Raw genomic sequence first — 27,229 nt, 5'->3', positions numbered from 1 at the left:
ATACACTGTACAGCCACAGTGACAACATAAATGCAAACTTTGCATACTGTACAATAGACAAATCAAGAATAAAATGTTCCAGTATGGCACACGACATCAAGATACAACTCGGTCATAAAATTCTACTCCTACAACACATGCATACCTGAATTTGCATTCTCCCTATTTAACCCGTGTCTATCGGACGCTTTCTTAGCTGATCCTGCGGCACTCTTCCGTTCGAGAAAGTCCATATCCTAATGTCGTGCGAAACGACAAACCCCTTCACATTTGCTGCGATACCGGGCCAACAAAATTGCTTCCGGGTCTGGGCCTTCCTCAGGTGAACGTCCGAGCGGCTAGTAACGCATTGGTGCTCAGTCCCACCCGCCCAATGTGGGCAATGCTGGCAGAGGCGTTTGCTGTTGTGCTCGAGATCAACCCTGCGCTTTATCTTCCGGCAGTTCAGCAACTTACCCTGTTTTGGAAGGCTGGTTTTGAATGGCGTGTTCTTTTCGGGACCTCTCGCACTTCTTTTCCTTCGAGGCGGCTCCTCCGCAGATTTTGAGCGCCGGTAACGTGCCAGCTTCACTTTTGCTGGTGCTCGCGTTACGACGGGCACGACGTCGTCTCTATCCGAGGCATTGAATCGGGATTTCCCGATAACTGGCTCTTCTGTTGTAACGGCGGGTGGTTTCTTTTCCACCGCGGAAATCACTGGATTGTCTCCGACGCTGATGTACGGCGAGCCCTCTATGCGCAGTGCGGCCCCGCTTCGTGTTTCAAACTTGACCTTAGTATCGGTCGCTTTGCTGCTCGAGCTGTCAGATACGGACACGGCGCTAGTATGCACAGCGAGGTGGCCTTCTCGAATTGGGTCGTCCTGTACGATGAGTGTGCTTCTGTCCGTGTCTTTCGAAAAGACAACAGCTTCCTCAGACACCGTGCCCGCAATTTCGGGTACACCTTCATCTAGGCCGTTCGGCCCCGACGTCATGACGGTATCCACAACCAGGATCTTATCGTCATCCCCAAGCTCCGCATCACCATACGTAGAATCATCGTCCTCCGATATCTGAAGTGGTGCGCCTTCGCTCAAATCTGGAGGCGTTTCCTCCTTGCGGATCGCGGATACATCCGCCGTTTCGCTTCTGGAGCTATCCTGGCCTTCCTTTGCCTTCTCAAGGTTAGTTCTTCGGCCACTATTCTCTTCTCTCGCGTTTTCCTCATTCATCTTTCTGGGCGAACTTATTTTGCACAACTTCTGTGCTCCTATTCGTGTCTTGCGCCATGGCAGCCTCCGCTACCTCTCCAGTCGACACATCGGGGTGTGGCTCCTCAATGAATGGCGCTTCCACCGCCACGGCGGGTGGTACTTCGTCGGCATTTAAAGTTATCGGGTCATCGCGATCCCTGACTCCGTCGATGTTGCCGAGGATGAGGTCGTACATGGACCTCTCCATACACAGGGCGGTTACAGTTCCGCTGAAGTAGGGAGTTTCCACCTCGATCTCGGCTACTGGCAACTCTCGCATTGAGCCATTTATAAAGTACACTGGGTTTATTTCCTCGGGGAATTCACCTTCTTGGACTAAGTCTGTTCGCACAATAACTGTGCTGGTGCCGGTGTGAAGCGCGAAACGGTGGTTTTCCTGGACAATTTTCTTTCAACAACCGGCACTGTCTTCGACCCAAAGGTCGTAATGCCACCCACGACGTGAATTTTCTTGCCCTTTTTTCGCTCCTCAGTGCTGTCGGTAACAACGTACTGCTTGGGTATCCTGGGTGGCGCACATTTGCGCAGATCCTTGCGCCTTTCTTCGTTGCGGCTCCTGCATGTCGCAGTCTTATGTCCAGCCTGCCCGCACTTAAAACACTTGGAAGCAATATTTCTTCTAAGGTTGCTCCAGCAGTCTTTGGCAATATGCCCAAACTTGTTACAACAGTAACATCTCAGCGGGGGTTTTCAGCTGGCCCTCTTTTGGCCCGCTGCCGCGTATCCGAAATCTCCCTTCACCCTTTCGAGGTTGGTACTGAGGCGCAGTCTCCCTGCTCTCATGCTCCGATCTGCTGATGAGCAGTTGAGCTTCAAGTGTTGAGCATTAACTTGTGCTCCTGCTCTCTCTAGTTCCTCTTTGGCTGCTTTCTCCTCCCGCTCCGCTTTCTCTCGCTCCAACCGAAGTTGTCTCCGAAATTCTTTCTCTCTTTTCCTCTCAGCTCTTTTGGCCTCTTCTCGTGCTGCCTGTCTTGCTCTCTCTCAACTTTCTCGTTTTCTTTTTCTTTCTGAGCGACCCACTTTCGCAGTTCGGCTCCTGACATGCCAAGCTTGCACAGCCCAATGCTACAATTTCCTCTAGATCCATGATTGTAAATTCACTGAAATCTAGACAAATTACAGCTGGGTATATGTACTCAGAGAAAGTTAACGAGAGCCCTAACTCATAAAGGCATTTGCAAACTATGCCCCAGAAGTTCCAGGCTCTTTTTCTTCCTTAACGCTCACATCAGGCATCCTGTAGCGGACGCCAGAAGTTGCCACCATTTCCTTAATTGGGTGCGCTGTTAGAAGATATGGCGAGTCGACTCGAGCGAGCAAACAACCCCACCGAGTCTACAGGGCACAGGGGACGAAGGGGGTGGCCGTCTGATGTGCGGCTTTCGCCGGCCAGAGCGGCAAGAATGAGTCAGAGCCTTGAACGAAACAACAACAGAAAGACTTTTATTTGAGCAGGCAAAACACTGTACAAGCACGAGGACATGTAACGTTAACAAGAGGTAACTTAGAACGAATAAAAATGCAGGAAACAGTTCAATTGCAAAATGTACAAGGAGCTCTTTCAATGAATATCACCACGTAAGATAGTTAACTAAACACCGAACCGACAAATTGTGTTTGTCCTAGCTCTTATTACTAAAGCGCTGCACGACGCGGTTTAAAACAAAGGAAAGAATAGATATTCTAAAAAAACATCAAAGTCAACATACAAAAACTAAAAGAACAACAGTTCGTTGCATATGAGAGACTGAGTCCCACAATATTCACCGACCGGGCCGGACGATGCACCGCAGTTGGAAGCGATTCAGCTACCTGTGAAGCGTGGCTTCGTCGTAGGCCGGGCCGTCCGAGACGATCAGGGTGATTCGAGGCCCCGGGAGTACGTTGGAGTCGTCCAGGGCGTGTGTCGCCAATGGTGCTGCACACATGGGCAAAAGCCGTTGTTACATCATGACGTCCAAGCATAACTAATTCGCTTCGGCGCGGGTTCAAAAAACTGCGCCGGGGCAGAGAGAGAGGGCACAACACACAATGCGCCCGCCGTCGTCGAGCGCACAACTTTCCTCTTTCTCCCTTCTGGAATCATCGGCGTGCCTTAGCACTGACAAAGCTACGGTCTACCCCTCGAAAGCGCTCGAAACTTCGGCGAAAGCTGAGCGGTGGAGGTTTTATGTTTGTATTTTCTTGCCGGTGAGCCAGCGAGTGGGCGGAGTTTCTGCTGCCTCGTTCGAGAGAGTTTCAGGGTTTTCCCCGGGCGATTAGAACCAAAACTGAATGAATCGGATGACTGTAACAAGAATTAGGCGCTGTACAATAATATGAAAAAATTATACGGTACTTTTAGACATTGTACACTCAAATTAGTGACAGGGTATAACCCGTATGTTTACCTGAAAAAAATAAAAAAAAAACTGAGGTTTAGGAAGTCACAACTGCACAAATAGTCATAATCTCGTTTACAGGAGAAGTTTATTTCAAAACGATCGCTGCAATGTTGTCAGCGCTGATTCCGATACAGTCCGATTCAGTCAATCATCGCCAGACTCGCCACTGTCACTGCTACCGTCCGAGGCTTCATCGCCGCTCTCAAAGATGCAATCGTCTTCGGTGCCATCTAAGCTGTTCCTTGTGGCGCACTTCTTAAAGCTTTTGCGCACCATGTCGGTCGAAATCGCCCCCCCTCTCCCCCCCCTTTCGAGAGAGGCCTTTTCTTCTGCCACTTTCGAGAGATGCCTTTTTCTTCCGCCAGTTGCGAATGCAGGACTCGTCGACGTCGTGCTTTCTCGCAGCAGCTCTGTTGCCAATTTCCTCCGCAGCGGCTACGATATTCAGTTTCTCTTTCGCAGTGAAAGATTGCTGCCGAGACCCACTCATGGTGCCTAAACGAGGCTGGCCAGCGGTGCAAACTGGCCACACCTGTCTTGGGGCCCAACAGCTTGCAACAATGCACACGCAAATCAAAGCAACACACGCTGTTGACTGAACCAAACAAAGCATGCAAAAAATCTGACTAAACAGGCTATGGAGGGGATCTGTCTATGGCCTGCGTTGGCTTCTTATTGGCTTTGCACCAGACGATGACGATGGGGAAGCGGACTGCATGGCAAGCCGTGCATTGCTGTGAAGCCGACCTCTGCTTCCAGAATATTCGCAGATAACCCGCACCCCCACTTTTCAAACTAATTTTTTCAACTTTTGGTGCCGGTTATATGCGAGAAAATACGGTAACTGAAACCGCATGTGAGTGCCAGGATGTTAGCGCGCAAGAAAAGCTTGCTGCACTTGAATGAAGAACAGGTACAGAGAAGATTAATCAGCACCACATGAGAATGTTCACTTGCCGGAACGTGCGTGCAACGCCGTGCAATGCCGTGCAAACGCAGCGCTTGCACGGGGAAAAAAAAAAAAAGAATGGCAGGAAAGTATAACGCAACCTGCAGGGGAAAAAAAAAAACATGACGTAGCACGTTACGTCGGGTTAGTGGTCACACGATTTTTTTCGCTCTTGGACTCCTCCGCGCTCATTGCAAATGCCGGCCCTCCCGTAGCGTTCCGCCCGGCATCTCGGGTTGTGACCAGCTCTGGCTGCGTACTCCAAATGAAATAACTGTTCTCGGAAGTTGCTCAGGGTTTTGTTACCGCGCTATTAGAGTTCGCGATTTATTTAAAATGGGCCGGGTTATGCAATCAGTAATGTAGGTATGCTCAGCGATTTTTAGCGGGGGCTAAAATATTAAGAATGACAGCGGTTTGGATTAATTTTCGCGTAGCAGTGGGTGTCAATTGTGCACACGAATTTGCTTGCCATGCCAATCACACAAATTCTTTGCAGCATGAATGATATTTCCTCATAGCCATGCGCAATAACTGCATTTTTTTAGACATCCGTGTATGCTTTATAGTTTCAAAGAAATCAAATTGTTCAGCCGGTTAAATTCTAACCTGTTCAAAATCCCGGATAAATTAGAAAGTTTTATATTCAGATTTTAATCGTATATTTTCTGGTTATATTTTGTTAGGATTAACAATTTTTGTTCTTTATTCATTAGTCTGTTTTGTTTTATGAATAGTTTTTTACAAGAGGAGCAAGATTTCCACCTCCTTCTTACAGTTGTACACTTTGTAAAAGGCATAAGCATGTACCCCATGCATGATGCTTGTTCCCAGCCTTATCACAAGCATTACTGGTTAAGTGGGCTGGAAAATTTCTCACAGCCAGCTGCGAATTAAGCAGGTCAGCATTGCGCCAAGCTCAGCACATGAAAGAAAACACAGCGTGTTGACGGAGCCGCGAAATGCTTTTGCCCGCAGCTGCACTGTTAAATAGCACTCCAAACTGAACGCACTGAACAGGAAAGGTTTTTGCACAAGGTGACGACAAACGCAAGCGAAAACAAGAAACTCGTAGAGCAGACACGTGACTACACCGCTGCTGCAACTTGGAGCCCAGCGGACCGGCGCACGCCGTCAACGCTGCTGCCGCAGCCGCCGACACAGCGCAACTGGCAACCGGAGCGCCCTCTCAGCGCCTCGGGTAAAGTCGCGCCCTGTTTGGAAAGCGCAGTTCCGAAACTGAAAAAGCATCTATAAACGTTGGCTCCGCCCACAAGTCCCATCATCGCATCTATGCTCAGCACTGTTGTCGAAGAGCCATTACGCGCATGCCTTCAGTTTTTCTTGAAAAACTCGTTTTTTTTTAGAGGCGCTGACGAAGTTTGCGGCAGTGTTGATGCTGTCGGCAAAGTCATCGTTGCAGTCGTTGTTGATGCTGGGGCTAGGCCCGAACTGCTCTGGGCCGTTCACCATTTACAGCAACGATCACCGTTGCTGCACTCTTCCAACGCACTTTACAACAACTGCCTACATACTTGTTTATTGTTTGGTGCTATTTGACCTTCCATACTTGCTTTCTGGCAGGATTCATTGCGAAAAGAATTCAATAAATCCTGGCGAAGTTAGTCTGCCTTGCGCAGTGTGGGGCCGAAGCGACTAGCAGCGCTGCTCCTCCAGTATCCTGCTCCAGTGACAAAAGGAAAGGTGATGCTCTCGGCAGCATTGTTCTGAGCCGCTTCGGCCACCCGTCGGGTCACTGCCACGCCTCTGGGGTGTGGCAGCGATGCTAGGTGGCGGCGATGCTGGCTGGCAGCGATTTGTGGTGTGGCAGCGATGCTGGGCACCTTGCGAACCTTTCTTTCCACCTCAGCCTCATATTCGGCTTGGTTGACCGCGCAGTCTGGGATGAGCGAAAGTAGGACTTGGTGTAGCCAGGGGTGGTAGCCTATGTCATAGAGCATGGCTTGAAGGCTAGCCACGAAGCGGGACACGTTGGTGGCAGCCGTGCCATGAATGAGCTTCGTAAGAACCCGGAAGGGCTCCCGGAAGGTCCTTATCTCATCGCCGATTCTCACATGCCTACGTCGCAGGAACTCAAGGGAGTCACCTTCGTTGGGTGTGCCGAAGATGGGGGGCATGGAGGTTGTGGTGATGGTGCTGAAGACCTGGTCGATGGTCTTGTCAAACCGCTCGGCCATCTCGCGGCGGATGACAAGCCCGCGAAAGTCGTCCCCGAGGACGTCGAACGGCCGGAGATAATCCTCTTCCTCCTGGCTGATCAGGCCTTGGTCTGCGAGACTGTCCAGAACGTAGTCAGCCATAAACGAATGGCGCCACGTGTTCCCGTGCGCCGTGAGATAGGAGCCTGATCCTATACGGTACGGCGCATGGAAAACCTTGCAGCTGGGCACCTGCACTGCAGGGCAGCTGTAGTCTGCGAGAGCCCGGCAAAGTAGACGGATCGCCCCCTGCGAGAGCTGTGAGAGATCGACCTGGACCAACAGCATGATCAAGTATGGCCAAAGATCAGTTGGCCCGGGGGAAGCTTCCCAGGACTTCTTGTCAGACTCGTGGCCATGAACGGTCTCAAGCCAGTCAAGAAAGTCGGTCCAGCCCCCCCTGGTGCGCCTGTGGTAGACATGAAACCGCCACTCAAAGATCATGCGTGAGGCGCCCTCGTGCGAGGACATCCCAATGCAGCGACCTGAGGCGGGGTTGCGCTCGAGCGAGACGATGTCACCGAAGACGTGCTTGAGGACCATGTAGTTGGCCTGACTCTCGTTATAAATGACCCTGACTTTCTTTCTCTTCTTGATAACCTGAAGCTTAGCTGTAGGCTTGAACGGGAGGCTATCGGGGATGGTGCCCTGTGTGAGAACTCGCGCGTTGACCATCGTTGCGCTGGCTTGCATATCTTTCTTGCTTCCAGAGGGACAGCCGAAGAGGGTTACAAGGGGAAGGAGGCCAGCCGAGGCCAGACCCCGAGGTTTCTTTTTTGTCTGATGCGATCTAAAGGTTACAAGGCTTTTATATATTACCGAGTTTAGCCGCTTGCAGGCTCGCACAGCAAGAATGACTTGTGGAAACGTGCTCTCTTGAAGGGGACGTACTGCTTCCAACTGAGCCGGCCTTTGAAGAACAAGCTCTTGTTGACACCTATGTCATGCTCAGTCGCGTACAACGTACGGTACTTGTTCTGAAGCTCTTGATACACCGGCCATATTTTTCTGAGATAAAGTTAAGGGTGTCTGCAATTTTTGATGGTCGCTTTGTCGACGAAGTGCGACATTCTCTCGATGAGTTCAAACCTGTTCCTGAGGATTATCTTGAAAAAGGCAGGAGTCTCCATCAGCCGGTTTCTCGACCAGTACTTCCTTTCGTTTGGTTTCTGTACAATGCCTTGCAGCAACAACAGGCTAAAATAAATTCTAAGTTCTCTCGTAGGTGGGTACCATTTTCGGAACTGAGAATGTTAGTCCAGCTTACTCGGAATTCAGCAGCTGATGGGCATGCCAGTTTGTCTCGCCATGGTAACACAAAGAAGTTCGTCATCAAAGTAAGTGTCAAAAAGCTCAAGTTGTTGAGGGGGAAGCTTACGGTTATCGCTCCCAGAGATGCCTTAAATTCAAACCGTGGAGGTCTGGCTGGGATGATGTTGGAGTCTATGCAGAACCGTCTGCAGGACGTGGGAGTCATATTATCGCTGCAGTCTTGTGCTTCAGAGCAGCTGTCCGTAAAGACTTCATTACAATCTTCTTCTCTTGAAGAGGCAAACACGACAGACATCCTCATCACTCGCACTTTCACCATCTGACATGCAAGCTATTTGTCGTAGAAACTGGGTGATGTTGGGCTCCGTCCTTGGTTCCGTCTGAGTAATGCAACGGAAAGAACCTCCCATTCTCTCCACCACCTTACATGGGCGTGGAGGGGGGGGGGGTTGCTTGATGTCACTCCATAATTCAGCTTAATAGGTACCATCGTATCAAATAACACTGAACTCACAATTGCAACACAAATTATTCTCACACAATGTTTGATCACACAAAGTGGCTGTCACCATCGCATCTGCATGAAACTCGTAGCATAAACAAGTGCCATAATTTGCATGCAAACTGAAGCTTTTAGCATTTGTGTGCCGCTCGGTGAGTTCTGGAGCTAGTCGCAGTCATAATTCATGAATTCATTTGTAAAGCTTCTCAATGTGCTCCCATCAACTAAGCTGCCTTTGATGCATAGTGCAACTTGGGAGCCTGGACGTTGTTTTGCGTGGTTTTAATGGGGGGAAGCACATGAAAGATAAAACAGTATATCATCTTGCCCATAACCACAAAGGAAGGGTGTTCAGTCATAATGACTAACAATGAAGCGAGATACATTGGAGGAGGCCCGATTGCAAACCACAATTTTAACAGACGTGGGGATGTCTCTGTCAGCGTTTTCTTAATTGGGTGCACTGGTAGAAGATATGGGGAGTCGACTCAAGCGAGCAAACAACCCCGCCGAGTCTACAGGGCACAGGTGACGAAGGGGGTGGCCATCTGATGTGCGGCTTTCACCGACCAGAGCGGTAAGAATGAGTCAGAGCCTCGAACGAAACAACAGAAAGACTTTTATTTGAACAGGCAAAACACTGTACAAGCACAAAGACATGTAACGTTAACGAGAGGTAACTTAGAACGAATACAAAAGCGGGAAACAGTTCAATTGCAAAATGTACAAGGAGCTCTTTCAATGAATATCACGAGGTAGAATAGTTAACTAAAAGAACAACAGTTCGATGCATGTGAGAGACACCCACAATATTCACCGACCGGGCCGGACGATGCACCGCTGTCGGAGGCGATTTGGCTACCTATGAAGCATGGCTTCGTCGTAGGCAGGCCTGGGAGTACGGTGGAGTGCTCCAGGGCGCGGGTCACCGATAGTGGTGCACACACCGGCAGAAGCCATTGTTACATCACGACGTCCAAACGTAACTAATTTGCTTTGGCGCAGATTGTTTTTTTGTAACTGCGCCGGTGCGGGGTGAGAGGGCACACACAACACACAATGTGCCCGCCGCTGTCGAGCGCACAACTTTCCTTTCTCCCTTCTGGAATCATCAGCGCACCTTAGCCCTGGCAAAGCTACGCTCACCCCCTCGTAAGTGCTCGAAGCTTCGGCGAAAGCTGACCAACGGAGGCTTTATTTGTGTTATTTTCTTGCTGGCGAGCTGGCAAAGTTACCGCCGCCTCGTTCATGGGAGGTCCAGGGTTTTCTTGGGGGCGAATAGAAAAGAAATTGAATGAATCGGGCTACTGGGTAACCAGAATTAGGAGCTGTACAATAATATGAAAAAGCTACACGGTACTTTTAAACGCCGTGGGAATAAATCCGCACGCCTGAAAACATACGTAATCTTGACGCACTGAGCCACAACTGAGTGCACATCTCGTATCCAAAAAACACAACAGAAATTTCTGTCGCACAACATGAATTTCTGTCGCACTACAGGGATTTCTGTTGGGACTGCAGGATGGTCTCATCATTCACACGCTTCTGTAAAGATAAACATTTCTTCATCTCACTTGCAAATCGTATGCGCGAAGAGCACTTGCACCTTCTTCGATTGTGGAACATATTCTTGCCTCACCAAGCGCGCTGTCCCACGACGGCCTAAAGAAAACAGTTATTCATAATTAGAAATAAGAATGCACGAATGCACGCCATTCTCGTTCGTTGCTAAGGTTAGTAAATATCCGCAAGTCGCTCACCTTTCTCTCATATCCAAGATGCAACATCGGGACTTTGTTCTCGTCGGTTTTCTTTCCGCCAACGAAATGCTGGGAACAAAGGCGTGACGATGGCGACACAGTGAAATTCTTTAGATTTACTGCAGCCACCTATCTGCCGGAAACCAGGTGACGATGGAAACCGATGCAGCGCGAACATGTCACACTTACATTGCATGGCGTGCTATGCTGCAGACGCACTATTGCACCCAAGACGTTTCTTTTGTGCTGATTGTTTATACACTCACACACAACACAGTGTCTCCCAGATGACTTACTGTGTGAATCCGCTGAATCCGTCATGGTAGTCACGCTGCATCTTATACGCAGACACACGGAAGGCCTGTACGCGCCAGCTACCGAAGCAACGCCACAGCCCAAGGAGAGATGGCAACATTGATAACGTACTCTGTACCTTTGCCACTCACTGGTTCGAGAGTGCTCCTGTGAAAAGGTCTATAGGCGTAGTTCTTCTTGAAGCTATATATCGAAGACCAAGGTGCAAACACGATCGCACTCATTCCAATCTCAAGTGCTTGTTGCAGTCGATTGAATGACCCCAGCTATCACACCTAGTGTTTGAACATTTGCTAACCACTGCCTGAGTGACCGCTGCGTAGGCAAACTGAAAAGCAGCGGAACAAAAATGGTATGCCTCCGAACCACAAAAGTTTAAGTGGAATTTTGTTAGCCACATTGGGAACCTCTTTCTTTTGGTCCTCGGTCTCAAATGGATATGCCGTGCTGGAAGGTCGAATACCTCTGGATAGCACCCAGGGCTTGCCGAATGCACGGTGGTAGCTTGGTGTTGTGCTTCAATCTTGGGATGGTCTTCACGTCCCTGGACACCTAAGTCTGGAGTCTGTTACTTGTCGCCCTAAATTCTTTGACATCTCTTTGCTGGAACACCACACAGAAGTGAAATGAACGAACAAGTAGACATGATAGGTATTTAACTTTTTCCAGACAAAATTACGTGTCCAATCTACATAAATGTTTGTGCTAGAATTGCACTGGTGTAAAAAGCTGCATTCTTCACCAACCCTCAACCTAACCAAAAATACGCTTCAATGCACATTTGCTGCCTTGAAGCCATAATAAGCACGTGTCATTTACAGGGGGCAGCTTTTGACTGTCAGTCATTTGTGAACGAGGAAATCACTTGCAATATTCTTGAACACCAAGTCAATTGGGCACTCACTAGGGAAGTCTCCAAAAGAGCTCACAAGTGGTGTGTCTATGTCGGTGAAGATAGGGCTGTGCAGACCACCTGCAGATGGGCGAGCAGACGGTTAAAAAAATTGTTGAAATGATTACCACTCATAGGCAAAGGTGTCGATGTTATCACTTGGCTGGTTTGCCGCCCAAGGGTACACAGAAAACGAGCCTTGCAACCACAGGTAGCAGTAGCTGTTTGAGCAAAAGAGACGAAGTCGGAAAACCCTTAAGGATTCACCTTGGCTTTGGTCATTGTTCAAACAACGCAATATTAGTGATCACAGGGGGTAGTTCTGTTTTTTTTAGCTATGAATGGGTCAGTTTCATCCGCATTGCTTCAAGGTGGCGAAATTGATCAAACAGGAATAGGCGATGCAGATTATCACTACTTGCAACTGTCAATGGTTGTCTCGAACCAAGAGACAGTGCAAAATGTGTCATATTTTGCTGCATTTTCGTTTAAGAAACTGCATGAAATTTCTTGCATTCCCCCTTCCCCTTGTACTGTGTTGGGCACTGTTGCACCTGAGTCACGCAACACCCAAAAGTTCTAGTACGTAAGCGACGACGCCTGGGTCATCCCCACACCCTTCCCAGGACTCTCTCAGCATGTCAAAGGACCCCTCAAGTCACGCCCGTAACAAGCTCTGCGGGACTGAAACCTGTGCTCTTGTGAGGTGCAGACGTCATAGCGAACAACGCTGCGGGCACGCAGGCCTCCCAGTCATGCTTCTGCTCAAAGCAAATAGCTCTCAAAATGCACTTCAGCACGGAGTGCATCTGTTCGACCGGATTCAATTGTGGGTGGTGCACTGAACCATGCACCAGCTTGATCCCGCAGCGTTCGAGAAACACAGAAGTTAGGTTGCTAGTGAACATGTTCCCATTGTCACTTTGAATTTCGGAGGGAAATCCTATGCGCGAAAAAATGGATAACAAAGCGTTCACAACACTGAGTTTAGCTCCTTTAGAGGGATGGCTTCGGGGAATTTGGTTCCGACACACAACGCGGTGAGAACGTAGTGGCAGCCTGACCGTGACTCCGTCAATGGACCAACGATGTCAATCACAAGCTGATGAAAGGGCTCTGAAATGACCGGTACCAACACCATGGGTGCCTTACATTTGTCGGTGGATTTCCCTACCCGCTAACACGCGTCACACGATCGAACAAAGCGCTCTACCCCCTTCCAGCATCCCGGCCAGTAGTACTTCTGGGCTAGCCTCGCTTTGGTCTTCTTGATCCCGAGGTGGCCAGCCCAGGCATTTCCGTGCGCGAGATCAAGGAGATGTCTGCGGTACTTTTCTGGCACTACCAGCTGATTGTACACGCGGCCGCTGGCGTCCGTGTACTTCCAATACATTATGTCGGAACTCTCATAGAACGAAATGCTCTCTTTAGCTATCCCCCTTTTGACATTATCTTGCAGCGTTTTCAAGGAGGGATCCGCCCTCTGCTCAGCAACGAGCGTCTCCTTATTCACCTCGGTGAACTGCGGCCAAGATTCTGACGAGGGTGCCAAAACTGAGTCTTTGCTTTGCTCCACACCCTCAACTCGTTGCCCCACGGTTTTCCTGTCTTTCCTCCACGCACCGCGATTTGGCGGCTGTTCCGCCTCTTAGGACAGTAAACGCGCCTGAGAGTGTGTCAGCGCCATGCAAACGGCTTCCTCCTAAAACAACTTGCCCCTTTCTTTCAGCAGTTCAGCAGACTTATTTGAAAAGAGGTAGGAGAAATGCTCCAGCAAGTGTTCCGACACTGCTGCTTCGGTGTGCAGCTCACCAAAAGTACCTTGGAGAACTACTCGGGCTCTACCCTCGTGCACAAAGTGCACACACTTTGTGTGTGCCGGATCCAGGTGCACTCTCCGGTGAAAGCATTCACAATTTGGCTCTGTTGTCTTGCTATATCAAGCACCATAAGAATGAGCTAAAATTGAAAAAATGGTGCAATGGGTAAAAATATTAGTGAAGAAACGTACCTTCGGTGTCTTGCAGCTGCTAAAAACGAAATGTTTTATTGAGGCAAGATGGCAGGAAACCTGGAGTGATTTTGTAGAGGAGGACCACACATCACCTTTGTCTGGCAGATTTCATGACTAAAATTTAAAATTTTTGTGCAGGTTCATCGAAACACATCCGCTATGATGCCATGACATCATCGTAGATAATGTGCATTTAATAAAAATGGAAACAGGCACAGGGACATTTTCTTACTTTGGCACAATTGGATCAGTGCGGTGTTCGGTAGAAGGTGCACTGATTGTGAGCATGATGATTGTGAGCAGCTGAACAGGGCATTCATGTCTTGCAAAGTTAGGCCCATCGCACAGCAATGCTTGGAAATAAAGACAGTAATGTGAGGCCCTGTGCTAGTTGGCAAGTTGCATAGAAGGAATTTGATGTTGGAAAATTGCACCGAACAATGATGATAATATGTAGGAAAACATACATGAAACAAGGCGCAGTTCTGCAAATTTCGGTAATATTGGCCTTATCATTTTGTAGCCAGCCTTTAAAACCAGTGCTATGAGAATTGAGCAGAGAGCGATAGCTTTGGCATGTGAATTTCACTGCCCCTAAATAGTGGTTGCAATGGTTCTTTTCTGTGAGAAAAACGTAACCAAGCGATTTATTTACAGAGCACAGGTTCTGTGTTTGCATGCTGGAATTTTTATCTCACCTCGTGCTGTGTGTTATCTAATATCTCATTGCCTTCGATTAATTCAGCTGTGAGCAGTGAGTATATGTCGGCGCAGCTCTGAATATCATAGGCCTTATTTGCGTTTGTGAATTCACACTTGCAGTGCCCCTTGCTGGGGTACCTTGCTGTCACAAGGAGCCCTGCTGTGGGAAAAGCCAGTGTCGGTATTGTGGATTGAAAATGAAACAAAAGAAAAGCAAAAGAAAGCAGACATACCTCTCATGTTGCACCACTCTGGTAGGGGTAAGCAAAACAGTGTGTGCTTTCTAACCCCTTCAGCAGTCCCAAGGTAACAGAAAAGACAATGTACGACATTCACAAACTCCTCCCCTGGATAATTGCATCCGCTAGCAAAAACCAATAAAGGAGGGGCGTGAGGCAACAGTTATTTCTATTTTAGCAGGGTGGTCGGCCCGTGAGTTTTCACGTTTGCCGAGATTGCTGGGGTGAATGAAATCACAGTGGAGATGCTCGACTGCGTTTTTACTATACAGGCTTACTACACGAACCAGAGATTACAGGGCAACGCCCGACACAAGAAAAAGAAGCCTTCACACTGCCATCAGCCCTGTGCGCGCAGGCACTAGTCTGCCGTACACTAAGCGCACACGCGCGCCAGCGCACGGCCCTAGCCAGATAGTAACACAACAAAAGAAAACCAAATACACAGGGTGGCCACTATGACGACACTCCATCCGCCGTGGCCTACGCCTTAACCTCCGATCCCGAACTTATAACTCAGACAGCGGTAAGCAACACGCGAAACACTTTAGAGGCAAACACTTGTTTAAACCTCGACAATGCACCTACAAGAAAATACTAACACGTACGCAACACGCAAAACACTCTAGGGGACAAACATCGTTACCCCCCCGACAACAGCACCGTAAAGATGGTTGTGCTTCGTTTCCCCGAAGTCCGGTGTCGATCAGGAACCCAATCGCCCGCGCGCCGGTTCATTTGGCAGGAGGCTGGCAGGGCGATGGTGTTGAAGTTCTTGGAGACAGCGGTCGAATTAACGAACTGGAGTTGTGGGGTTGATTAAGTGAAACGACGGGTTTATATACAGCTATTGACAGTAGGAAAACTCGGTACATGAGTAATGAAAAGAAAAACTTCGAACTTCAGCTAGACGCTAACTCCGAGTGCGAACAAGTCACTCGAGCTCCTCAACTTCGTCTAACTCTCCTATTCTCAGAGCGTACACAAACTGCTCGAGAAACGACGGCCGAGACTCTGTCTTGCCGCAAGATCCGTCTAGTTGCCCGGTACGGTGCTGTACCCTAAACCTCCGACGCGATCTTAACCTCTAACCTAGGGGGCTCACAAATCCCAACCTAGCTTCAACGGTCGAGACTCCTTGTCCCGTCGGGAACTGCCCAGCTCAGCGCTCGGAGACGAACGATTTCTAACGCCCAAGTTCGGCCTTATAACACCTCGAGATCACACTCTCTCAGTAACGCCCCTGTAGCGTTTGTACACGCGTAAGGGAGTGCCCAAATTCACGTAGACAGCTGTCACTCAGCACGCTACGGAATATTCAATGAGGCGCCGCCATCTTTGGGTCAACGGCACGCTTGCAGACGAGCAGGTGCACGTCACCCCGCGGGGTGAGAGCGAAAGGCGGCGACGGTGCACTGTGCCAGTTGGGGCGCGTTAACAATGGCGTCTTGCGCAGCGCGCACTTCGACGCCGGTAATCCCACCACCTCCGCGCGTCACGTCGACGGTTCCCGGAATCCGGCGGTGCCGTCTGCTTTCTCAGTGGGGGATTATCCCTGTGGTATGCGGTGGGCCAGACAATCCGTCTCCCGTGCGCGCCGTGATGAATTGGCGATGGCTGCGGCGTAGAGTCGACAGTGCTGAGCCCCCAGACAGAGTGGCGGGTTCTCACGCGCAGCCCGGGCGCCTGGCCGCTGATCTCGTAAGTGGACCTTACAAGCACTTACTATAAAAAATAAATCGAGCAGCTCTGCAAGCTGTACCCGACATGTCAAATGCCCTCAAACATCGTTACCCTTGACAACGACAATTACGACACCCAACTCACAAAAAAACCAACTCTCAGCTCGTTAGCTACGAGTGATGCTAGAAGAAACCCGAAGGAGGCAGGTACTTAATCTGATGCAACAAATATTAATGAAGGGGAGGCACGGCAAAAGAAAGTCTTGACGAGGCAAGGAGAACCCGCCGATTCACTGGCGGAACGTCATAACGAGGTGGAGCCGGCCTCGCTGGGCAGCCGCTTACGTGTTTCGGGGCTCCGTGGTGCGGCAGCTGGTCGGCCATGGGACTCGCGGTGACGGGCGAACTCGAGCGTTAGCCCATAGTCGTTCTGTTGCGAGCCTACCGACGTACTTCCGCTAAAGCGCGTCACCCCCGACTCTTCCCCGTGTCGCACGTTCAAGAATCTCCAGCCGACTGCCCCCAGCGACCGCTTGCGCTCGCTTAAATAACCTTCGCCGGCCGTCCCGTAGACCTGCTCCGGCGTCTTCCCCATTGTTCCTCTGGTTCCCCCTCCTGGGGCCCCCGGCCACTCGTCACGATCGCACGCGCGCGTCCGAGCTAGCTATCATGACGTCACCCCTCGCACCTGCACGTCCGCTGGAATGTCGCAGCCTGCTTTTGTCCTCTTAGCAGGCAGGGTGAAACAAAGGGCGTGAGCGCCAAGCCGAGGGGACCCCGGGATTCCTCAGCGAGGCGCAAAATGGCCGGACTCCGTCCGGGAGGCCGTCATGTCGGCCGCCCGAATATAAAAAATGGAGGGCCTGGCCTGCAGTTTGTGACATTTGCTCCCTCCTAAATAATATTCTCCCAGAATATTCTAACCTACACAAACAATAGGCCACCACACATGCACACTGCTCTAGACAGGCAATAAGGAAAAGCAACAAAAAAGTTTGTGGCGAATCAGTGTCTCTTTTGGTCGCACAACTCCGATGAATCGTTGAAACGCGCACTAACGGACCTGAGCACTCCCCCACCTGAAGAGTACTTTTGGTTGACGGCACTGCACAAGTTCACGTGCCACCACATCGCGCACACAACTGTTCGAGTTCTCGAGAACAAGAGCGAGAACAACGAGAACGTTCTCAGCAACGTTAAGGCAGATGATGATGTCACCCTCGGCCTCCGCCGGGGCCAGAGCCGCCGCCATAGCCAGAGCTTGTGCGAGCCAAATTTGACCGACTTTGTTAATGTCTAGGCCATCCCTCGGCATGATGCGTATGTGGTCCCTCGGCAGGCGAGGGAGCCTGAATGCGGCTGCGAGGCGCTTAGCCACGCCTTGCGGGGCAGCCGTGCGGGGGCCACCCTTCACGCCTTCGTGCGGTACACTGCCTGGTGCGGCCTCCGCGCGCACCTTCTTACTTCTGCACACCGCTGTAGTCCAGCCAGGGCTATTCGCTTCTTCGCGGGAGATTTCTTCTCCCTCCACCATCTCAACTTCAGGCATGGCGCCTTACTTCACCGGGTTAGGCCTGAGCCTACCCGTTCCTCGCCGCCGGCGTCGTCTAGCCTGTTAGAATTAGCAGAGTCACGGCGTGGTCCGACAGAAAAGTTGACACAGTTCGGCAAATGGACCACTCACCGAAAAAAGTCTGGCATCAGCGTAATCCTCAGAAGAGGCGGCGTCGATTGATGCACAATTTAGCCACAGGAACCACAAATTTCCAACCAAAGACATTTACAGAAGTGGGCGTTGTTATTTCCACGCCCGCACTGGTCGGCGCCCCCTGGCAGCCCCACTTTCATTTACAACAAACTCCACAACTTTGCCACCATGCTTACAGTAGCTTAGCATGTTTGCACGCCAACTTAACCTGCACATTCAAGGCACGTTCTTGCTGAAGGAATCTAGAATAGAAATGCATGCGCGTCACCAAATACGATTTGATGACGCGTGCAGAGAATTCCTCAGAGTGAATGTCGCACCCCACCCGCACGAGGGGCTTTCTGCTCAGGTCTTCCAAAATGGACCAAAACAAATCCCCAGAGAAACGCTTTGCCTCTGTCTTCTCTTCAATAACTCGCTCAGTGCCCCAGAGCATGCAGGTTAGAGTATCTGATGGGTGCTAGAGGGTGCCTGGTACAAAAGACATCATTTCTGTGAGGATAGCTGCTGCTGGGACATGACCGCTGCTACCCTTGACAGTTGCTTTGCAGTCGTCACAGTCTGAGAACCTACTAGCCTTCCTACTAGTCTCTTCTTTCAACACATCTGGAGATTTGGATTCCGGCTCCAATAACGTCACATCTTGAACCGAAGACAAACGCACTACTGCAGTTTCCTTTGGTTGCCATCTTGAGCGGTTTGTACAAGCTCAGGAGCCTGAATATCTGGCTGAAGTGGCTGATCGCCGGGTGGTCCTCGTCGCCGCCGAAGCCCCTTACGACCCCAAAGAAGCGCTGTTAATGACGGCAAAGATACGTTTGGCTAGACACCAAACTGGCTAGCTGCAAAAGCAGTAAATTGAACTGCATGTGCATAATGCCTGCGCTTCATTACCTCTAATGGGTCCTGGTTTAGCTTTGCAGTCAGAACATATATCACATCTTTGTCATGCAACAGGATGATGATGTCAAGCACGGACATTAAAGTGACGCGCAGAGACTCTGTGGTCATCTGTGAGGCAAACAACTTTGTTTTGAGCCGATTGCTGTCCTCCTCTGTGGTGTTTAAAAGGCATAGAAAGGTTCGGATCACCTGCAACAAAGAAAACATTAGTGATCCCTTTACTCAGAGTAGCAAAAATGTATCAAAACCGGACGACGGGTCAAAGGCAACTATTCTCTCGCCTCGATTTTCGGCGAGCCCTTGCGGATGCCGTCCACCGGTATTTTGGCATTGAGGACATCAAACAGCTCATTCATGAGTGCAGTGAACCTCTCGATGCCCTTGGTGTCTTCGACACCAGGTTCACGTTGCTCTCTGTAGAAACGAAGTCCCAGGGCAACGTTTCTGCTGAAGAGCTGCGATAACGGTTGAGCAAGTACCTCTGAGTGGTCTTATAAACAGCGCGGCACGCGTCTCTCAATGAGAAAAAAAGCATTTGGAAGGGGGTGATTATAAAGCGCAAGTGGAAGCATCATGGAGCCCGTGTACCTGCGTTCAAGCCGAACGTTCATCTTGAGCTTGCCGGGGCTAACCTGGGGGGAGGGTGTGAGCTTTGGGACCACCTTCAGCTGCGCCTTTTCTTCCGTCTTGTAGAGGTGCTCGTATTGCTTGAAGTTTATGCAGTGAGGGCCCGCCTGGGATCAGATGCACGAAAAAAGAACAATACATTTTGAACGAACAAACATCGGTTTACCGAGGCTTGATAATCTTGAACAGTTAAATGCCCATGCATGCTTTTACTTACCTTTGCATACGTGTGGGGCGGAAGGTGGTTCCTCATGCACTTCAGAATGTGTGGCACATCGCACAGGAAGTGCAGAAACCGTCCACCTTGTTCACCGGACCTTGCAGCTTTCCTGATATTCCAACATGCTTCCACATTGAACGGTTGTTCCCCGCGCCATCGCTGTCCTCGGCGATCACTGATGCGTTATGGCGTTCAAGTTCAATCACACACTCCAAGACAAGCTTGGCCGGAACAAAGCCAGGAGCAGCACCTCTCGTGGCAAAGCTTGCTACTGGCTGCACCGAGTTGTGGAAGAGAGGTATGAACGTGATCACTAGAGCGTGATCAGCATGCACGGTGGCAGCCTCTCGCGACCTAGAAAAATTCACAAATCCGTCAAACTTGTACGGTGACTTATTAAAATCAACGGACTGTTTCAGTTTGATCTCGTCGAGGATAAGCGTCCCATACCATTGCACAGCAGGCTTATCGCTAAAAGACGCACTAATAGTGCCAAGGGCCACTTCGTTGTATCCATACTCATAGGGTACGCCTTCAAGAATCTGGTTCAGTCCTCTGCAAGTGGGAAGTGGCAGCAGTTTCATGCTGCGCAACAAGTTGTACGGTTTGGGGCTAGCAATTCGTAGGAGCAGTCAGTTCATGACACATGTCCTTGCATAGTGTATACCCTTTGCTTGTTTGGTCTGGGTGAAAAGCGATAGCGCTTCATCGAAGCCATAATTCCTTTCCGCCGTTCTTTGGGCCTCGTCCTTGTCCTTCAGGTCTTTCAGGTCCTGGTTTTTCCAGGCCAGTTGCTTCTGGATCCTCATGCGATGCAAGAACCGCTCCGGGACGGATTCTGTCTTTCCCATTCCTCCAGCTTCGCAAGTCTCTTCTTTCAACACATCCGGAGAACTGGGTTCAGACTCCAATAACGTCACATCTTGAATCGAAGAAAACGCACTACTGGACGGCGTGGCTCAGGAGTGGCCCTGGTCAGCGTGATGTTGTCCCCCACGGGCTTGGTTTCCGTGATGTGGTAGGTGTTGGCGAGCTCCTGGATCACCCGGCCCACCTCCTCACTGACTGTGCGCTTGATCTTTGAGATCGTTGTGCCCCGGCAGATGTGGAGCGAGATCAGATACGCGACGTCCTTGAGCCAGTTGCGACCGGCTGCGATCCCCAGCTGTGAGAAGCGCTTGATGATCCTGGCAGGGTCCATGCCTTCTTCTACACCTCGTTCTCCGCCAAGCTTTTCGTCTGCTTGTCTTTCTTCCCTGCTTGTGCTTTCTTTTTGAAGCTGCCGAGCGGGCGGATGAAGCACTCAAATCTCGAGCGAGGGTACACGATCTGTTCCCGGTCGTCCCAGGCAGGACGGCCTGGCGAGTCCTTGGAGGCCTTGCATGCCGCATGCCTGAGCCCCCGTGTCGACAGGTCCACCGTCGACGACCACCAGAGCTTGCTACGTAGCTGGGCGTGGCGTTCCTGCAAGGGAGGCATACTGGACAGGTCGGGAATTCCCGGCTGGGGGGCTTTAAGGCCGGCTTCTGATGGCTGCCAATCTGGCCCTGCTGAGAATTCCGTCTCATCATCCCGCTGCCGGGGCTGCTTCAGCTGCGAGAACCTTCGCCCTTGCGCAGCGCGCACGAGACGCCTTGGAACGTGTAGGGCGTACTATCAGGGGAATGAAACTCCGCCGTTTTTCTGTCTCGCGCAAGCACTGGGAGGAGGCGCTGGGCAGCTCAGACCTGCAGGTTCAGAAGAATCTAACGGAACGAGCGGCCAAGGTCACCGGCAAGATGCAGCTGTCGGCCGGAGATTTTATAGGCAGCACCCTCTGTGCTCCCTATAAAATGCAGCACAGAGGGTTACAGATTACTTCAACTGAAATACATATAACAATAATAAGGCTTAAATACTAGAGATGGGCAAATATTCAGTGGTGTCTAATATTTGATTGAATTGATCTGTACTCATTATTTGCTTCGATTTGAATGCCAGTATTCAATATATTTGGGAATCCCGAATACGCAACCAAAAGCCAAGCTGCAGCCAAAAGCCAAGCTGTTGAGAGAGGCGTTGGAGTTCTTTAATGCCTGGGTCCAGATGACAGAGTGGAGGCTCTCGCTGGAATTTTGGCTCATTCCATCACTGCACCGTGCCAGCAGGTCTTCGTTACTCAGCCTGGCGAACACTGGCTCCGGGGCAACCTGAACGCAGTCGGGAAGGAGGTTCTTGTGTGCAGGTGGATCCTCGCCGTTAGCAAGGGCTCGGTTGTACTTGCACCATGACTTGGCCCCGTCAGGGCACTTGCTGTGATTTGGTGCACTGTCTGTGGACGTCATGTGCAAGAGCGTGGCTTCCACTGCCCTCTTCATCCCTCGCACGTCTTTGCGGTTGCTCCTAAGGGCATAGCCGTAGTAGCTCTGAATCTTCTTGATTCGGTCTTGCGTGAGCCGTCCTCTACCTCCGAGTGACTCCCCCTGAGCCTTAGTCTTGTCGAGAACACCACGCAGTGTTGTCCCCATCCTTTTGGCCACGTGGTTGATGCAGTCCTTTTTACTGATGCTGATGAAGCCCTACACTCCTGCTGCAGTCAGCGCATAGAAAGTGCGGCAGCCTCCATCGCAAACAACAGTGGTGTATTGGATTCCATACTTGGCCAGGGATCTCCGAAGCATGATCAGCGCAGCCTCTACCTCCTTCCGGCCTGCATTGCAGTCAATGCTCCTCTGGCACTCGTGGGCTGCGTACCAGTCACTGTACCCGTCATCATCTGGGTTTGGTCCAAGGGCACAACCGAGGCAAAAGTTAGACAACACTACGTGGTGCAAGACCAATCCCAAGTAGAGCTCTATAATGCACTTCACGCCAATGTGGGAGCTTCGCCCTCGGGCCATCCAAGACCCGTCAGAGACGACATCAATATTGCCCACTGGGTTCAGGAGGTCTGCATAGATAGTCTTGACAACTGATGCACTGGCAGCTTCGCTTGCAGTTGCACAGGCTTCAGAGGCTTGAACAAGCTTGGTTTTCAAATGCCCCTGAAAAGTCTTTTGGTGCAGGCCACGGTGGGACAAGTTCATGCGCACGCATAAGTCTGCAAGGGCTGTAACACCTTTGCCAATCGACTGGATTCCCTTCATGGCCCTCGTGTTCACTTCAAAGGGAGTGATGTTTGCAGTCCCAGCAACCCTTGGGGAGGAGAGTTGTTTCTTCTCGAATTCGCACGTGGCGCAAACGAGCACAAGCGTGACTGCCAAGCCATACTCCTTATCCTCAGCCTTTGTGAGCGTCAGTGGTTCCGCACCGCAGCTACCTCACTTCGTCTGCGTGAAGAAGTCGTTCAGGGACCTTCGTGTCCACAATAACAAAATCAGTTCCAGCATCGCTTGCCTGGCTCCCCTCGTTGACGCCAAGAAGGTCGAACTTCCACTGGGTCACCGACTTTCCTGACAACACTTGCTTGTACTGTTGCGATTGTTCAACGCGCTGCTGCTGCTCCGTCGCGGAATAGAATGCAGTGTCGACGTGCTCCGCTCTGCCAGCACTTGACAAACAACGACCGTTGCTACAATGATTGCTGCCTAGATTTTCCTGCAAATTCTGCCACTTGGCACCAGTGGTGTTCTTGATGAACGCCAAGTCCGGAGTTTTATCGCGTTGGACCGACGATCCCGTGCACGTTGGGTAATGCGGGTCCGTGAGAAGTTGCAAAGAGTAGTCCATGACCGCCTGTAGCAGGTTAACACCCTTAGCGGATGGCCTGGTGTAGTCCCAAGCGTCGTGCGGAGCATTTAAATTCGCCTGCCACCACGAGTGGGGAACCCTTTGCCAGCGCCTTTGCCAAAATTAACGCATATGCCTGCCGGTGGTCTGCCGGCGAGCTGTATATATTTAAAATAAATACAGTATTCCTGAGCCAGTTGTTGATGATTTCTACCATAATCACCTCTGCCCTGGTTTTGCCCGTCTGTAATTTATGTACCTGGTAAGAGCATTTCCTTGTGACCAAGGTTGCCAAACTTCGCTTACCCTCCTTGTGCTCCGAGATGACCCGGTAGCCTGTGAAGGACAGCACCTCTCCGTGAGTTTCCTGTAGTAGAATTACGTGAGGCTTGACCTTCTGTGATGCGACAAACTACTGCAGCTGAGCCCTGCGCCTCCTACAACTGGCACAGTTCCACTGCCACACGACCAGCTCGCTGAAATTGCGCGCCATGGGTGTTATCCTGGTTTAGCCACTCCCTGGGAGCGTTTGCGGCTACTGCGCCTGCACGCGACTGTGCCCTACTTGGGCCTTTCGATGGCATGTGTGGTGAAGCCAACACCGCCTGTGTGCTCTCCACTGCAGACATCCTTTTAAGGAGTGATGTGGTGCTTTCCACCAGCTGTTTAATCGACTGCTGGATGCTTTCTAATTCTTTGTTACCGGACTCGGTTTCCGCAGAGTCCCATATTAAGGCTGCGAGAGGTGCAGCTGGACGAGCCGAATGAGAGCTTAGGCCTTGATCCCTTGTAGCGGTGATGGTTCAAGGGCACGGTTATCATGCTACACGCATCATCCGAATGAGAGTTTGGCCGACTGGGAGCCACAGCCCTTGCGCGTCACAAAGTACCAGTAACTGTGGCAGAGGAAGAGCAAGTCCTCCCTCAGAACGTGCAAGTCCAGTCTGCTTAGGCATCACTGTAAGGGATTTTATTCTGTGCTTACTTAGTTTATTGAATTCGTTTCTTGACTTTTCGGGCTGCAAAATAATTTGTTGCCTTCCAGCTTGCAGATTTGACGCAGGCACTCATTTAGAGCCTTTGTTCTTTATCTGGGAACTGATACAGATATGTAGCGGCATAAGATATCTGTATCATCGACATTCTGTGGTATCAGGCTGCCACAGGTGCAGCTGGACGAGCCGAATGAGAGCTTATGCCTTGATCCCTTGTAGCTGTGATGCTTCCAAGGCCGTGGTTGCCATGATACACGCATCATCCGAATGAGAGTTTGACCGACTGCGAGCCACAGTCTTTGCACGTCAGAAAGTACCAGTAACTCTGCTTAGGCATTACTGTAAGGGATTTTATTCTGTGCTTGCTTAGTTTATTGAATTTTCAGGCTGAAAGGTTGCAAAACAATTTCTTGCCTTCCAGCTTGCAGATTTGACGCAGGCACTCATGTAGAGCCTTTATTTTTCTGGGAACCAATACGGATATGTAGCGGCATAAGATCCGTATCATCGACATCCTACGGTATAAGGCTGCCACCGGTGCAGCTGGACGAGCCGAATGAGAGCTTAGGCCTTGATCCCTTGTAGATGTGATGCTTCAAGGGCGCGGTTGTCATGCTACGCGCATCATCGACATGACAGTTTGGCCGACTGGGAGCCACAGCGCTTGCGCGTCACGAAGTACCAGTAACTGTGGCAGAGGAAGAGCAAGGCCTCCCTCGGAAGGTGGAAGTCCAGTCTGCTTAGGCATGACTAAGGGATTTTATTCTGTGCTTAGTTTATTGAATTCGTTTATTGACTTTTCGGGCTGCAAAACAATTTATTGCCTTCCAGCTTGCAGATTTGACGCAGGAACTTATGTAGAGCTTTTGTTATTTTTCTGGAAACTGATACGGATATGTAGCAGCATAAGATCCCTATCATCGACATCCTACGGTATAAGCTGCTACAGGTGCATCTGGACGAGCCGAATGAGAGCTTAGGCCTTGATCCCTTGTAGCTGTGATGCTTCAAGGGCGTGGTTACCATGATACCCGCATCATCCAAATGAGAGTTTGGCTGACTGGGAGCCACAGCCCTTGCGCGTCACAAAGTACCAGCAAATAGAGGAAGAGGAAGGCCTCCCTCAGATGGTGGAAGTACAGTCTGCCCGGGAATGGCTGTAGGGAATTTTATTCCGGGCTTACTGAGTTTATTGAATTTTCAGGCTGCAAAGGAATTTGTTGCCTTCCAGCTTGCAAATTTGAAGCCGCACTCATTTAGAGCCTTTGTTCTTTCTCTGGGAACTGATACGGATATGTAGCGACATAAGAGATCTGTATCATCGGCATTCTGTGGTATCAAGCTGCCACAGGTGCAGCTGGACGAGCCGAATGAGAGCTTAGGCCTTGATCCCTTGTAGTTGTGGTGCTTCAAGGGCGCGGTTGCCATGCCACCCGCATCATCCGAATGAGAGTTTGGCCGACTGGGAGCCTCAGCCTTTGCGCTCCACCAAGTACCAGTAACTGCGATAGAGGAAGAAGCCCCCCCAGAATGTGAAAATCCAGTTTGCCGAGGCATGGGTGAGAGGGATTGCATTTAGGGTGTACCTTGGGTTGCAGTAGGAAAATTCAATAAACGCTATTTTGTTGCCTTCCAGCCAGAAAATTTGAAGCCCGCACTCATTTAGAGCTTTTCTTCTTTTTACGCGAACCTGGTGAGTGAGGGTCGTTTGATAAGGTAAGCGAATTTGAATGAGGTGGCAGCACAATTTGTCTGGTGATCCTATAGCTGGGAAGCAGAATTCTTTAACGTAGCCCACCCACAGTCCTGGTGTCGTTGAAAAATGCGATGTGGTTGACTTCCAACATGCGCTTGATGTGAACATATATTTAGCCATGCCCAATTTCTTTTGTCGTAGCACAAGTTCATTATTGCCCAGCGGAGATTCCATCATTGTCATCAATACATATTTCTCTGCATATGCCCATTCCTAATTTTGTGACGGTATTGAAATCTCAAACCTCAACAGAACAGTAGTGTAACCTTCAACTCTTAAGATAAATTTTGTCATAGCAGGTATGTCTAAGCATGGACAGTGCCGAACATAGTGGAAAGTATGCAGGTCATAGTCAAAGTTAGGGAGCTGCGGAAGTGAGCAAAGCATGTGCCAACCGGGAGCCCTTGCATGTGACAAACTCTGAAGAAATGTGGCATGAAAAGAAAAGACCCTATTGAGGTGATGTGTGTCCAGTCTGTGCAGGCCTGGCTGCAGGGAAATCGCTCCAGCCGACAATTGTGCGGCTTCCAGTTTCTGAACATGACTGTGACGCCATCTACCAATATATAGTGTGACACAGCGCAACGAACAGGCGTTGTGCCAGCATTATTCTTTGCCTACTTGGGCCCAGAAGCCTAAACGAGCAAAGATGGGAGAGTTATGTTGTCATTGTCATAGGCAGTCACACTTCATGCCACAGCTAACATCGGCTGAGGATGTGATAAAAAACACTACCGTATTTTCCGGTGTATAAGTCGCGTTTTTTTTCTGAAATTTTCGTTGGTGCGTCTTATCCACCGGTGCGCCTTATGTGTGGGATAAGTCCAGTTCGCGGCGGCCGCGTGTGGCCACTGCACGTTGAGACACAGCTGTATGGTCTAAATGAATCCCAAGCCCACCGCTACGGCGTTTCTCATAGCCCATATGTCTCTGGGATTTTAAACCAAGGAATTTGCAGCTTTTTCTAGACAGAAGCATTGATAATGGCCTGCGACAACCGCGCGCCACTTTATGCCATGCGCAGTAGCTACAGTTCAGAATAAATTCAAAGTAACATCAGACCTGGTTGCAAAAACAAAATGCTGCTTATAAATTATTACACAGAGTTACTCTGAAGGAGGTAA

At 50.3% G+C, this 27,229-nt stretch overlaps 1 protein-coding gene across 2 annotated transcripts in view; it reads left to right on the top strand.

The window, feature by feature from the left end:
• Positions 1 to 27,229, top strand: part of LOC144138737 (uncharacterized) — a 62,272-nt gene that overhangs the window by 22,664 nt on the left and 12,379 nt on the right. The window lies entirely within an intron of this gene.

The sequence above is a fragment of the Haemaphysalis longicornis genome, unplaced genomic scaffold (genome assembly GCF_048455015.1).
Source record: "Haemaphysalis longicornis isolate Haplotype H1 unplaced genomic scaffold, Haemaphysalis longicornis Haplotype H1 scaffold_5, whole genome shotgun sequence".
Taxonomy (NCBI): Eukaryota; Metazoa; Arthropoda; class Arachnida; order Ixodida; family Ixodidae; genus Haemaphysalis; species Haemaphysalis longicornis.
Note: the sequence above shows the minus strand (reverse complement) of the source record. Positions and strands in the feature narration are given on the sequence as shown.